The sequence below is a fragment of the Nipponia nippon genome, unplaced genomic scaffold, assembly GCF_047370975.1.
Source record: "Nipponia nippon isolate SJK-2023a ecotype South Korea unplaced genomic scaffold, ASM4737097v1 scaffold_3, whole genome shotgun sequence".
NCBI lineage: Eukaryota > Metazoa > Chordata > Aves > Pelecaniformes > Threskiornithidae > Nipponia > Nipponia nippon.
The window spans coordinates 55,188,406-55,202,468 of record NW_028262347.1 but is presented as its reverse complement, the minus strand read 5'-3'; the positions used below and the strand labels follow the sequence as shown (position 1 = coordinate 55,202,468).

The 14,063-nt window shown below is 40.5% G+C and overlaps 1 long non-coding RNA gene across 1 annotated transcript in view; it reads left to right on the top strand.

Annotated features, from left to right (window-relative positions):
* The window catches only part of LOC148054638 (uncharacterized), a 45,560-nt gene that overhangs the window by 12,360 nt on the left and 19,137 nt on the right, over positions 1 to 14,063 (top strand). Inside the window, exons 2-3 of the long non-coding RNA XR_015706520.1 lie at positions 3,055 to 3,220; positions 7,696 to 7,796. This is a non-coding gene — a long non-coding RNA (uncharacterized LOC148054638). The remainder of the gene's footprint in view (positions 1 to 3,054; positions 3,221 to 7,695; positions 7,797 to 14,063) is intronic.

Sequence of the window (14,063 nt, the reverse complement as noted above, 5' to 3'; positions counted from 1 at the left end):
ACCTACGTGTAGAGGATAGCCAGAAGTTGGCATGGGATCTTTCTGCATCATCTCTCTTTAGATACCTAAGAGCGATACAGTCATCCTCAAACATCTTGAAATACTTTAAAATCCTCAAGGTGTTCAGTGTAATTTCAGCTGAAAAATATATGCAGAAGCAGATATTTTCTTTCAAGTGAAAGAAACATAAAATTTTATTCACAAATCTAACTTTGTCACAAAAATGTGGATAAAAAATGTAGGAGTGAGTATTGAAAAAAAATAGAAGGTCTAATTTACTGAATTTCTTCTGATAAGCTTTCTTAAGAAAGTGTTCAGTTATATTCACAAGGCTCGAGGACAGAGAACTGTGGGCAACCTGGAAGTGGAATAGGTTGATCAGGTGGTGCAAAATAATCTGCAAGGGAGCTAAGAGTTGAGAGGGGATGGAGAGCTGAGGTGCAGGAGGGGTGAGAAGATGCATGAGCAGGAGGTAAGGAATTGGAAAAACAGAGTTTGAAATTTTCTCTTGGCAAGTGATGAAGCCTGCAGATCTCTGACAAAGGATGTTTGCTGAGAGCTGAATACACTTGGTAGTTGCTAGCAGTACAAGAATGCTTCCTGGCATGCTCCCATACAGCCGCTTACATAGGAGTAGTAATGTTGGTCCTATACTTTTCTACAGCGCAGCTTGACTCTGCTTTCAGAAAAGAACACAATTTCTAAATCTGGAGAGAATTGGAATTTTTCTATTAAAGCCAAAATAAGATCTTGGAAAGTCATTCTGCTTTCCTGTCCTAACATTGACATATTGTGTATCACTCCCTTTTCTTGAGCTTGATGAAAATATTGTAACCTTTTTGCTTGCATGTTGTTTTACATTCACGGTCAGTTCTGAAATCAGAGTTTGTTTCACTTGTTTTTCAGGGAATTAGATTAAGGGCTTTGCACAAGTCAGACAAATACATGCTATGTGTTGACTTTTCGTGCTCCATGACATTTCTTTCATGTTAATTTCAGACATGGTTACAGAAAGAAGACTGGTATTCTGCAGTGACAGCTAGGGAGGCAGCAGTATCCCAAAGTCTAATACTAGGTTAATCAAGACACAGAATCATTACACATACAGTTCTAATGTACCCAGTGCAGCCTGTAGTTGGCATCTGCAATACTTGGCTTAAGTAACCCAGAACTGGACCAGAAAAACAAACCAGGAAGAAGAATAGCTGCTGTTGTGTGATTTCAAAGCTTGTAAGCAGGATGGAAGGAGATAAAGAAGCTGAGGAAAGTGTCTTTGTAAGGATTTAGAAAAGAGGCAGGAAAAACAAGTGCTGAAGTAGGGGAAGGCATTAGAAGACTCAAAAGAACTGGGGAAAAAAAAAAGTGACAAGAAGATGGGACTCGTGAACACTGAATATAAAGGAGATGCATTTGCATGGATCTCTGCAGTATACCATTTCCAAGTCCCAAAGGCTGCTGGGATATCTGATACCTAGGATTAGTGAGGTGTTGTTAACTGAACTATGTGTCATTGCTTAGTTTTGTATAGGTGTATCCTGTGTATCCAGTAAGGCTTGTCTGTTAGATGATGGAGTGTCTTTGTCTCAATTGCTGTCTGCTTTACTGACCCCTGCCCTGATTTATTGCTTTGGTAACCACAAGAGCGCAGACTGTGCTCTCTGTGTCTTTCCAAGGATCTTGGTGAGCAGGGGGAGGTGGGAAGACATACAGCAGAGTCTGCACCCAGGCTCGTAAGGTCACCTGGCATCTTCAGTCTGAGAGTCAAGGGAGCACCTTAAGGGCACTTTATTGATGTTCTTATGTGCAAAGCTGTAAATCATTTGCCCACCAGATTGATTTATGTTGCTGAATGCGGGAGCCACTCATTTCCTGCTTCATAGTTTTGATGTTCATCTTGTCTGTGTTGGACATTGACTACCAAAACAGGAAACGTTCATCCTTTTCTTTTTTACTGATGACCGATGAAGGTGACGCACTGCATGGTCAAAACAAGAAGCAGCAGTGACCTGAGTCACTGTGGGATGACATTGCCTTTTCAGTGGACTCCAACTGGAACTTTTTTTTATTGCTTCTGTATTCATAATGGATGTAAACTTGTACACCACAAGTTTTACACCAGAAGCTTATCCTTAGTGCAGACTAACTTCTCTGAAATCATGTTGGTTTTGAATCCAAACCGTGTCAAAGTAATATTTGCTTCAGCTTTCTCTCTAAAAAACCTTGAAGAAAGAGGATTAAACAGAAGTTAATTTCTTTCTTCCTACAAGTTTGTATGTCATGACACTAAAGAGAGACTGGGAACACATTCAAGAAGAAACACTAAATAGTCAGATGAAGAAAACAATCACCGTCATCTGCATGACATAGGAATTATCTGAAAATGGTGAAATGGGAATATCTGGAGATCATACTGGCTTCAGGAACTTGTTTAGTTGCTTCAGACAAAGCGCTCATTTGCTTTTCTTCACTCTGTAAGGCTAGAAACAGGGTAATAGATGATCTAATCTGAAATAGGTGGAAATCATTGTGTTATGGCATCTCCATGATGTGCTGCCATATGTAATGAGACAAAGCAGTGTGTGCAGCTCTTATAGAGTTTGGTGAAATGCTTCTCTCTGCTGAACAGTATCCAATGTCCTCACTCAATCAAAGCTAAATGTAGGTGTCTTTATTGATAGGTGTGCTCACACTGAAGGAGTCAGGCACCAATCCTGGCTCTTACTCCAGACAGGGCTAGTTCAGTACAGACAGCTTTTGCTTTGGTACCCGCAGTTCTCATTCATTGTTACTTAGCAATATTTTCCTTTCAACATGGTTCAACATGCTGCATTAACATTTTCTGTAGTGAGTGTCTCTATGAGTAGAGTTATCTGATAATTCTGAATAGCTTAAATTTCTCATAAAATTTCACAGTGTGTCATGACTGTAGCTGGAAACTTACTTGCTTTGAAAGATTGCATGTTACTTGAAGTGTCTTGTAGAGAGATGCGGGGTACCAGTAGCATTTCTTAATGATTTATTGTTGCCTGAGGTCACCTGAAGGTTTTCTTGCAGGAACTGCTGAATTTGTTAGGAGTTGGCTGCTTGTGAAGGAGACATCTCATCCAGGCCTTCTGTTGCATCTGCTTGTCAGATACCTCTGATATCTGTATGCAAGAAGATATCCATAGCTGCAGCTGGTATAGAAGACCATCCAGTGCACCTTGCACTTTGGAAGGAGGTAATTCTCTGTGATTTTATTTGATGAATTATGTTTTTATATTTACTGTTTGTCTACTTGAATTCAGGCAGCTGCTTTTCCTCTCTGTGAAGACAAAATTTCACTTTGTGCAGGGACCCCTTATGCTGCCTTCTGTGAAGATGGGAGACCCACATACTGCGGGCTATTTGTTGCGCTGCCCTCCATGACAATACTTTTATTGACTTATTTCTTCTTCATAAGTTTTATTCTTATGATCCTCCTTCAGAAAATGGAGAGTGAAAGTTGGGATTAGAGATTGCTGTGAGATATTCAACTCATTTTTTTAAAATTAAAATTTTATTTTATTAAGTTATTGAAAGACTACTTATTTTTGTGTGCCATGTTAGCTTTCTTTCACTTCTGCTTGAGGAACACCAGTATTCATTTCAATTTTAAGTCTTATAAAAGCAATGAAGAATCTTCTGAAAGAGAAAAGTGGAAAAACTGTTTTTTTATTCAGCAGTAACACTCTGCACAAGTTACATTTTTGTGTTGTAGAAGGAGTAAATCTGTATTTTCACCAGCATTAGGGTAGAGTGCCTCTCCACTGTTTATATGCGAGAGAATATTTATGTAGAGGTTAATGTTATCTCTTTATTACTATGTGAATAGAACCAGGTATTTATAGAGCAACTCCTGATTGTTCAAACTGTTTTATCAAAAACCAGTAGAGAAACCTGTTCTCTCTCTCTTAAAAAAAAAAAACAAACAAAAAACCAAAAAACAAAGTAAAGGTTTTTATCATCTGACCAAGGTTCACAAACATTTGGGCTTTTCTGCAAAGTAGTTCAGCCGATTAAAACAGACTCTTTTAAAGAAAACTCTCTTCAGTATTTTGGCTATGTGGCCACTCCACACTGTCAAAAGCCTTTTCATCATTTAAAAGGCTCGCATACTTCCAGGAAAACAGAAATACAGAAGAAGAGACAGTCAACAGTTCCTTTGTTGTTCTGGAGTCAATCCAATGTGGTGTGGGTTATGGGTTATCAAGTTAGTGTGCTAAAACAGCTTTAATGCCATTGCTTAAGAAAGGTCAGATCTACATAGCATACATTCTTGGGATATTTATTTATAATTACAGCTAGAAATACTTTCAGGTGCTGAGAATATCATTATAAAATGTGCAGAGTGCCTTGGAATTAGAACAATGTCATAGTAGTCTGAAATGAACCCAGCACTGGTTGTTTTGTTATTAACAAAGTTTGTGTCTTACTTGAAGAAAGCAGCTAATCTAAAAGATCAAGTCACATATCACGAGTGATTAGGATTTCAGAATTTCAAGAAAGTTTGCATGAGCCTAGCAATCTTTTTGCCAGTGATAACTGCACATGATATTTTAAAAACTTTCCCTCTAATTAGTTTATAATTCCAGCTATAGCAATCAGGTAAGTGCAGGGTTAGTATTTTACAGATGATAGAAAACCAAAATCCAAACAAAATTCGGAAAGAAATTTCTTAGCCCCACCATTTAAGCAATCACCCTTGGGATTTGTTGAGCAAGTCATTTTGAAAAACAATAAACCTAATTTTCTGACTGAAGATTAGGAAACTGTTCACAAAATAAAAGACACAGACACATGCAAAAGAGCATAGCAGTAAAATTTCATGTTCAGTTTGTCTGCTGATGACCTGAATATGTTTATTCTGTGGAATGTGATGTAAAATGCGAAACTTCAGCTGTTGGCTTTCTTTTTGCTGAAGTTGTGGGAAATGCAGGCTTGAAAAGTGGGCACTGACTTATTATATTTATTATGTTCTTTTAATTTACTTAGCCTGCACTGAGATACCTCAGAAAGGCTGCTTACTTTCTACCTCTTGATGAATCTCTGAGATTTCTCTCTGAAGATGAATGTATGAATCTTTCTTTGAAAGGATGGTATATAATAGTGTGTGGAATACATAGCATAATCTTAATTTGATGTAGTTAGGTGATTTGTTAAGACGATTTTATGTAGTTAGATGGTGTTGATAAAAAGAAACCAGTCATTCTGTTAAAACACTGTAGCATGGCTCTGTGCTAATGCTCTTCATACAAAAGCAGCCTGTAGCATTTCTGAACTTACAAATAAGAATAGAAATATTTGGAATGAAGATTTTTGTACCATGCAGTTGTAAGTCTACTATGAGATTGTAAGTCTAAGTGAGTTGATAGGTCTGCTAAAATTTATATCATCACTAGCATAGAGTTGTGACTGATATTACTTGAAAGCACCTTGCTTAAAGTCCTCAGATATTAATTAAGGGTGGTGTTTCACATGATAGTTGGAGCTGATAAAATGGCTTGCGGCTATTGAGAGGGACTGCTTGCCCTTCCCCTGCTCCCATCTGTGCTTCTGTCCCCTTGGCTCTTGGGTGGCTTTTAGTGAGCTGGACGCTTGCTGAAATAGTAGAAAACCATTGTTGCTGTAGTGTTTGGTTTGCTTTCTGCTCCCGACCAAGTTGCACTGATTGACCAAAGGGCCAGATGGGTGCTGTAGGGGATGGAGGGTATAGGTAGGTGCAGGGGGTGGGTGGGAAGGAGTGGAGCTCCCCTTTGGAGGCAGCAAGCTCTTAGACTGGCTGAGGTGTCTCATGAAGTCTCAACCTGAGAAGTGCAGAGGAAGAGCACCCCTTTCTGCCCCGCAGCCTAGGCTGCTCGTACCCTGATCTCTTCCTCTAGCCCCCTGTGAGTACATGCCTAGGCTTCCCCTGCAGTGAGACCACTGCTTCCCCTTCCTAGTGCCTGTCCATGGATCGTGGGCACAAACAGCATGTCCCAAGGGACTTCCCAGCCTCTGACTGGGTGCCTGTGTTACACTTAAGTGATGGGATCAAAGACAATATACCTAGCTTGTGTGGCCACAGCGTTAGCTGGATGACTGTAAGTTCCTCAAAGCTATTTGTTTAACTAAACTTCTAACACTGGTCATGAATATATTGTGTACCACAAAATTGTCTTCACAATAATGTTTGACATGGTGACCTCAGTCACCTGAGAAACACATCTGTTTATGTAGTGGGGTGAAAGTTGTGAAAATGTGCTTTTTTTTCTTCTAGTCTAGCTCTTGTGTTTTAAGAGCTTGACTATCATTGTATATCTTTCAGATTGAACCTCAGATCATCTTTCAAGGCACAGCCCAACCAAATGTTTACATTTAAAGGTGGGCTGAAGTCCTATTGAAATCAAAAAGACTAGCTTGCACTGTGCAACCGTTTTCCTGAGTCTGAATAGGCCTCAGATGGCTAGATTTTAAAAAATGCTGGACACACTGAAGAGATAACTAGAGATATTTTTTTATAAAATATGATTATTATTCTTGTTTTTTTTACTGTATATCTTCATGTTGCTACAAGTCATATGTACGAGGGTGAACTATCATATGTAGAATGATTTTTCTGTGTTATCTTTGCATCCCTTCTGCTCTCATTTTCAGTGATTTAGTGGGTTTTCATTCTGTGCGTCCTAATCTACATTGTAAATTTCTTTGGCAGGGACTGCCTTTTAATACATGCTTTTGCAGCAACACTACAATTAGATATAGTTCTGACTGGAACATTGGGGGCCTACCATCAGGCAAACAATTACTAATCTTAATTATACGTGTAACAGTAATGTGCCTGGCAGTTCCAGTCTTTGAGAGCTGGCTGGTATTTAAGTAAGAAGAGTAGTTACGCCCTCTTTTCTAATACTTCTTTTTTGCCAGACCACATTTGTACCACACATAAACAAGATCTGCAAACCAACAGCAATTCAGGGAATGCTTAATCGGGACATTTTTTGAGGTTCGGGTTTTAGCACCAATGAAACAATGTGTTGAACAAGTCTGGTCCAGCACAGAAAAGCGAGCGAGTCTGAGCGGTGCGATGCTTTACCAATGCTGCCATCTCTTGATCTTGTTTGGTATTGTCACCCTTAAAAATTCATGGCAGATATGATCGGATTCTTAAAAGCAAAACCAAGACCCCTCCAAACCCCGGAGTTAACAAATGACAGCATTATTTTTTATCCTAAAGCTTCTCAACTTTTATGTAAATAAAATCCTTAACCACATAGCTGCATTTACCTCAAGGAAGGCTACTTTCAGGCTTTTGTATTTTTAACAACTTCCTTGACTGTGTCACACAAACTTCTTTGAGGTTGTTCTGAATTGCTGTCATTCAAATTAAAAATTAACACTGAGAAACAGAGAGATGAAAGGAATAAAACCAACAGATCTGTCCAGTAGTACTATATGCTTTGTGAACTCTTAAAAGGTCTCTTTTATGACTGGAAGCCATGATGGGAGTAGAGACTACAAAGTCTTTCTTCGTTCATGGAAGTTGAAAACCCACCTTCTCTTACTAAGCAATGGCTGCTTTGGGGTTTCTATAAAATAGGGTCTTAGATTAGTTTCCAGTGGGCAATCCAAAATGTTGATTCCAAATGATAATTCTGTGTGGAGATTTTAGTGGTGTTTTTTTTCCTCTTTGGCCAGAAAGTTTGTCACTGGAAGATACCAGTTTCTCATACCTGAAGGAATTAATGGAAAACGGTGGATTCCAATAGGCTTATATTTTCCTGAAGCTTTACAAAAAGGTCAGTCTTTTTTATTTTATCTTTTTTTTTTCTTCTCTCCAATTTATTAGTGTTTTAAAATGTGGAAGTTTAAGACTTTTGGTTAAAATGACAATGGTTTTAAGTTAGTGTACATGAAAAACCCTGAAGTCTGAAGGTATCATTTTAAAATGATTGAGGTAGAATATTTCTGTAGAACCCTACTGAAATTATTTCTGAATTTTGAAAAATTATAACTTAGTTTTAGTTATGTTTTGACCTATCGTGAAAATTAGTATGGTTAGATATTAATTTGAATGGAAGATAACATTTCTCAACAGATCTAATCTCTGCACCCAGATGAAAATGAACTTTGTCCTTGTTTCTAAATATACTCCCTCCTGGACAGATTGAAACAAGCTGGTGTGATTATAGTTCCTGTCTTGGCAACTGCATTTGGTACGTAAAGACAATTATGCCAGTCTAGCTGTTTCCACAAATGCTTTTAAAGATCCTTTTAAGATATCAAAATTAGTTATAAGAAAATGCAAGTTTCCATTTGGACTTCTGCTGATTTTCCTCTCATCTTTACAATATGAGGCGGTACATTTCCAATGAGGACGCTGTTTTCATAAGAAGTGGTTTGAGATTTCCAATCCTGCTCAGAAGTTATGTGTTATAGAATACTGATCTGAACTGACAACTCAGAAATATTTGGATCTGTAACACAATTCCACATCTGTCCCCTTAGAAAACCCCACTGTAATGTCATTCTGTAACTTTGCTACTCTGGCATTTTAGTGGTGGGAGAAGACAACTGTTTTTATTTTCACATTAATTGTTTTATTACTATTTTTCTTTGACTCTTTCTGCTTGCGGTGCCCTTGGCTAGGTAATTTATGGCCTAATATCAGAGCCCTAGACAACTGTGCTGGTTGCCAGAGGGTTGGCAATCAGATCTGAGAAGTGTTTTAAAGATGCGTTTTGTTTGAAATTGCTTTTCTGTTCTTCCCCAAATTAAATCCTGCTGCTACAAACATTTATTTTGGAATGGGAGGAGCAGCAGTGGAGGAGAGATGGTGTGTATTTATAAACACACCTGAAAAACAAAGCTTTTGAGAAGCCGAAGGTTGCTGATGAAATGAGAAGTGGGCCACTTGCATTTGGACAAGAGGTGGGGTTTTCAAAGACTGGGATGGGCTTTAGGGTAATACTTCTGAGGCCATGGCTAACATTTGCATTTGTACAGGCTAAAGTAGTGGTCAACAGATGTCTCCCACCCTGATTCTCTGAATGCATCTGCTGTAGCCCTGGGTGTCCTGTTGTCCTGAGATCTGCCGCAGAATAGCATCCTGTGTCTTTCTGTGATCCTGCACTGATACCTGGCTGTATGCTGTTGCCCCTGTGTATGTTAGCGTTTCTTACTCAGCAGGTCCCAGTGGCCTTGTGGCTTCTGCATCACCGTGCTTTTGGAACAGGGTAATGGTGGTATTGATTAAGGGCTCTTTAGAAATGAAACACTTTTTCTTTGGCTGGTTTGTCTGGAAGAGAGCAAGGAGAGTAAAAAAAGGGGGTGTGTGTGTGTGTATGTGTGTGAAACAGCAAGTAGAGCCAAGGCTGCTTTGGTTTATGAGGTCTTGTGGCTTAATAAAATGGATGAGCTTTCTAGGGAGCTCTAGAGGGAATCCTGGTAGCTTTTTATTCCTTCTCTGCTTGCTGCTGCTTTCAAACAGCAGCTCCCAGATGCTCTCCTTATTTCCTTTTGTTTTAGGATGGCTCTTCACTGAAGCTTGCATCCAGCTCCTCAGCTGATGTTTGCAGGTATCTCTGCAGAATTACCAACCAAACTTGTTTTTCCTTTCCTGGTTGCATTATCGACTTTCAATCTCCCTGCTGCTTTTATACTGAGGAAGGGCACGCAGTGTTTGCAACAAGCTACGTGAACTGATAGTGACCTCTCCACAGCAGCATTTTATCCGTCTCCTCTTACCCATTAGCTATTCTCTTTGTAAAAAGCAACTGTGTTTCAGCTCTATGTCTTGTAATTGTCTTCCTTTTCTAGAAGTGCCAGTCCACCTCCTTTGCCGACCACCAAACCCTGTCCCTCCCTCTGCAGGATTTGGTTCAACAGCCCTTCTAGTCCTTGTGCTTCCTTCCCCTCTGCAGGCATTCTGTCTCCTCTGCACTGAGATTTTTAGCAATATCACATGTATCACACAAATCCCATTTTTACTTTTTAAACATCCGTTTCTCCTGCTATTCTTTTTTCTGGGTGCCTCATCCTTTTCCTGCTTTGGAAAATACCTCGTCCCATCTGAAAAACAGTGTGATTTCCCCCTCCAGCATTCACAGCATACGTTTTGCTGACTTTTGATCTGGGCCCCCACCCCAGAAATGATGAGAAATTCTTCCGTGTCTTTTTGGAGCCCTCCAGAAACTGAGTTTCAGCTTTCCATAAAGGAAGAGTTTCTTTCTGTTTCTGGGGTTATGGCTGGGGTAGTGGTTGGTCACTTTGTAAACTGTAAGTATTTGCACAGCCTTCTTTAATGTATCATCTTCTTCCTTTTCTTTCTGTCTGGAGTAAATCTGGGTCTTCTTTGTGAGGCCTTTATTTCAGTCATATAGTTTCTTTGCTAGTTACCACAGCCTTAGCAGAGCACAACTGCCTTTTGCATAGGACACAAATGTAGGCTTTGGGCTTAAAAAAAAAAAAGGGGAGGGAAAGGGGAGGGGAATGCTTGATAAAGCCAATATTAATAAGATGGAATAAGGCCTTGAATTAAATAAAGCAAATATGTAACATTTAAAAAAAAAAAAAAAAAAGAAAAAATACATAGTCTAAACATCCCCAGGCCAAGTTGTAATTTCTATGCAAGAGCATTGAGTGGTGCTATGCCTGGGCTGTGAAGTCCTGCTGACATAGCGATGTTATGTCAGATTATGCAAAATTTCCCTCATTTCCACATGGGAAACCTCCATGATGGCAAAGACTGAGTTATACAAAAGGGAAGGAACTGCCATCAGTGCAGGGAGTGTTCACTCCTTGTACGTAGGATGCCCAGTACAACCAGAGCCATAATGAGCTCCAAACTAGATAGGACCTTGTTTAGGGAACTAGAAAGTTAAGCAGGATATGGGCAGCATCATGGCTCTGGCAAACTAAAGGTAATTGCACTGAGAGTTAAGAAAAGTGGTAGATTTTTAAGTTTTAATGACCTATTGACAGAGGAAAGAATCTACTGGGAAAACAAAGCGTAATTTTTGTTTTAAAATGCCATTGACTCAGCTTCCTACAACCCTGAAGTCATGTGAGGCAGGAAAGAGGATGGCCCTAGTAGCAAATGGCTTGGAGGAAGAGTGACGCTTTAATACCAAGTATGTTCAGAGCAAACCTCAGACAAGTCAGTTGTCAAACTGTACTGAGAGCTGGGACAGTCTCTGCAGTAGCAAGCGCAGAGAGTGAAGCAAAGACCTCTTTCCTCAGAGAATAACAGGGTATGTCTACATGGTGTATTATGGGCCAGCATGACTACCAGAAATACGTTGCATAAACATACCCGTAACAAGCTGGTCCCTGAACATGTACATATTTATTATGGCAGAATGTTTGCTTATTGGAAACAATGCTGCCAACCTAAACATACAGAAATCATGCGCCAAGCCTCTCCTCCAAAATGAGATTGCCTTTAAAATTACAAGATTAAACCACCACCAACAACAGCCTAAAGCAATGCATATTCTTTTGATTTGCCGTCTGGTGTTGGAACATTCATTGTCTGCTTCCATGTTTGCCACATTGTCATGAAAGCTAGAAATGTGCTTAAAAAAATCTCAGACTCTAGGGTAGTTACCTGATTATAGCCTCTGCAATGCTCACAAAGCCATCAGGTATCACAAGAGTTGTGCTGGGTGTGACTACTTAGGATTGTGTAACCGGGGAGATTCACACCTGTGTGCCATGAGGAGCATGGATTGGAATGCCAGGGTGGGGCATATACATGTTCACATGTGTTGAGTAGAAGATAAATCCTGAGTGAGTTTAGAAGATGTGCAAGACGTTTAAGGATGTGGACAGGCTTTCTTTTCTGGGTCTAGGTAAGGTAGTTTAAGATGTTCCTATCCCCAATTGTTCAGCTTCCCTCAGTGCTGGAGACTTCTGCCTCCCCAGCCGAGTTGGTGCGATGGGAAGGGTGCTACAGTACAATGTCAGATCACCTTCCCCAGCAGTTTAAGCTCAGGTAATGGGCTCTGAACAACAGTGGATGAGGAACGCTTGCACTTTCTGTCCTCCTGGCAGTGGGAGTGAGGATCCTACTGATAGGAGAGAGGAAATTGGGGGTGACATGCATCTGAGGAATGCCAATGTCTTAAATCACTTCCAGTTCTCTGTAGAATAAACTTCTGTCTAACCCAAGGCAAGGCTGGAAAGGTGCTGGTAATGTGGCTTGATATTACAGACACTGAAAGTTCCTGCCTCTGAGGGGCTTTCTGCTTTCTCAAGAGAGATTGCAGTAACCTGTAGCACAGGGAGTGTGTGTGAGAAGCAGAGGATCAGGTGTCACCTCACTGAAATTTTTTACCCTTCAGACTGAGGCTGAGCCACTGAAACTGTTTTGGGTTTTATCTTAGCATTGGGAAGGAGGCTGATTTCCAACTGGGTAGTGATATGTCATCTTCTGCTCCATCACTGCTCTGTGTCTATCCACGATGAGATACAGATGGAGCTCTCTCATACAGGGCTCCCTGGACGGATGCTGCTGCTGCTGCTTTGATTTTGATGCCCTGTGTTTGGAATCAGATCCTAATCCACATCAAAAAGCAAACAAACCCCAAGAGCTGGAGTGCAGTTGATGTGTTAAGATAGGCTGTCTGGGTGTTTGCTCCATTTCTGACATTTATGCAAGGCTCTTTCTTGTCCTGGGGATATTATTACCCAGCAGAAGTATATAATGCAGTTCGTGTTAGATCATCCATTTTATATTCATTATAATTTTAAATAATGCTTGCCTGACCTCATATGCTGGGAATGATCACAGCTGTGTGTGTGCATGTGGAGGGTTATGCAGTCCTCCATTCTGGCTGTCCTGCTCTTCTGTCAGAGAGCCAGCAAAATGGCTGTCATGTTGGTCTCTCTGCCAGTCTCCAGGGGTTTTCAAACTAAGTGCCTGGCTGAGATGGGGAGAAAGAAAAAGTGCTCTTCTCTGATCCTGTATGGTAAAACTCGGGGCTACAGGAGAAATATGGAGAAGAGAAGTCTAAAAGCTGGTGAAAACAGCTGGGTAGAAAATAAATCACTGGGGCAAGGAAAACATCGCTTTCAACATGACTAAGTTTCATAAACTGAAATTCTCTGTATGCATCCATTACCATGTAACAGAAAACCACCCACTGCACAAGGTTCACACAAGATGGTCATGTGAGATGAAGACTGCTCAAAGCTTTTATCCTTGCAAGGAAACATGAAAAGTGTTCCCAGGGCATGTGTTTCTGCCAGTCCCACCCAACTGTTCCTTGTCTTCTTCACTGTTGGGAAGGTGTGTCCTGGAAAATGTAATGGTCCGAAATGAATATTTTTCCCTTTGACTTGTTATTTGCAGTCAGATAAAGATTTTGTTTCCAAATAATGTTACTATTCAGCATTCAGGCATGTCCTGACGAGGAATTGGTAATATTTTTGTGATGGTTCAGATGTGACTGTGAGCGTTCCCTAATCTGCAGCAGTGCAAAATTGCCCGTATGCGATGGGGAGGAGGGCTGATTTTTCAGGGTGGCAGATGAGGAGTGCTCTTCTGTTCCATCCCACCGGCACCACTCTGATGAGCCCATCAGAGCACTGAAGATGCGTACAATGAATGCTAAGCACATCGTGCAAATAAGCACAATAGTAATAATGTTGAAGATGGGAAATGAATAATTTCTCTAAATGAAGCTTGGGCAGGAATTCAGATAGAAAGTATGTAATTAAACCAAGCTGGAACTTGATCAAAATACTGAAATGGTACTAGGAAAGAAAGAGAAAAGTTATTTAATGACTATTAGCAGGAAGAACCTTGGCTTTTTATTTCATCCAGAAAGAAGACAACTGCCAGCACCAGGAAAAGTCGGATTCCCAAGAGAATGTCCCTCCTTCCTATGATTTTCCTATGGAGAATTGCTATCTTGGGCTGCCAGGATAATACCCATCAGTTCTGGAAGTGGGGCAGAGATTTGTGTAGGCACAGAGACTTCTGGGCTTGAGCCTGGTCAGACAGTGGGAGGGCTGGTGGCTGAGCTGAGCACAGCCAGTGTTGGTCCTGGCTGAGGATGCAG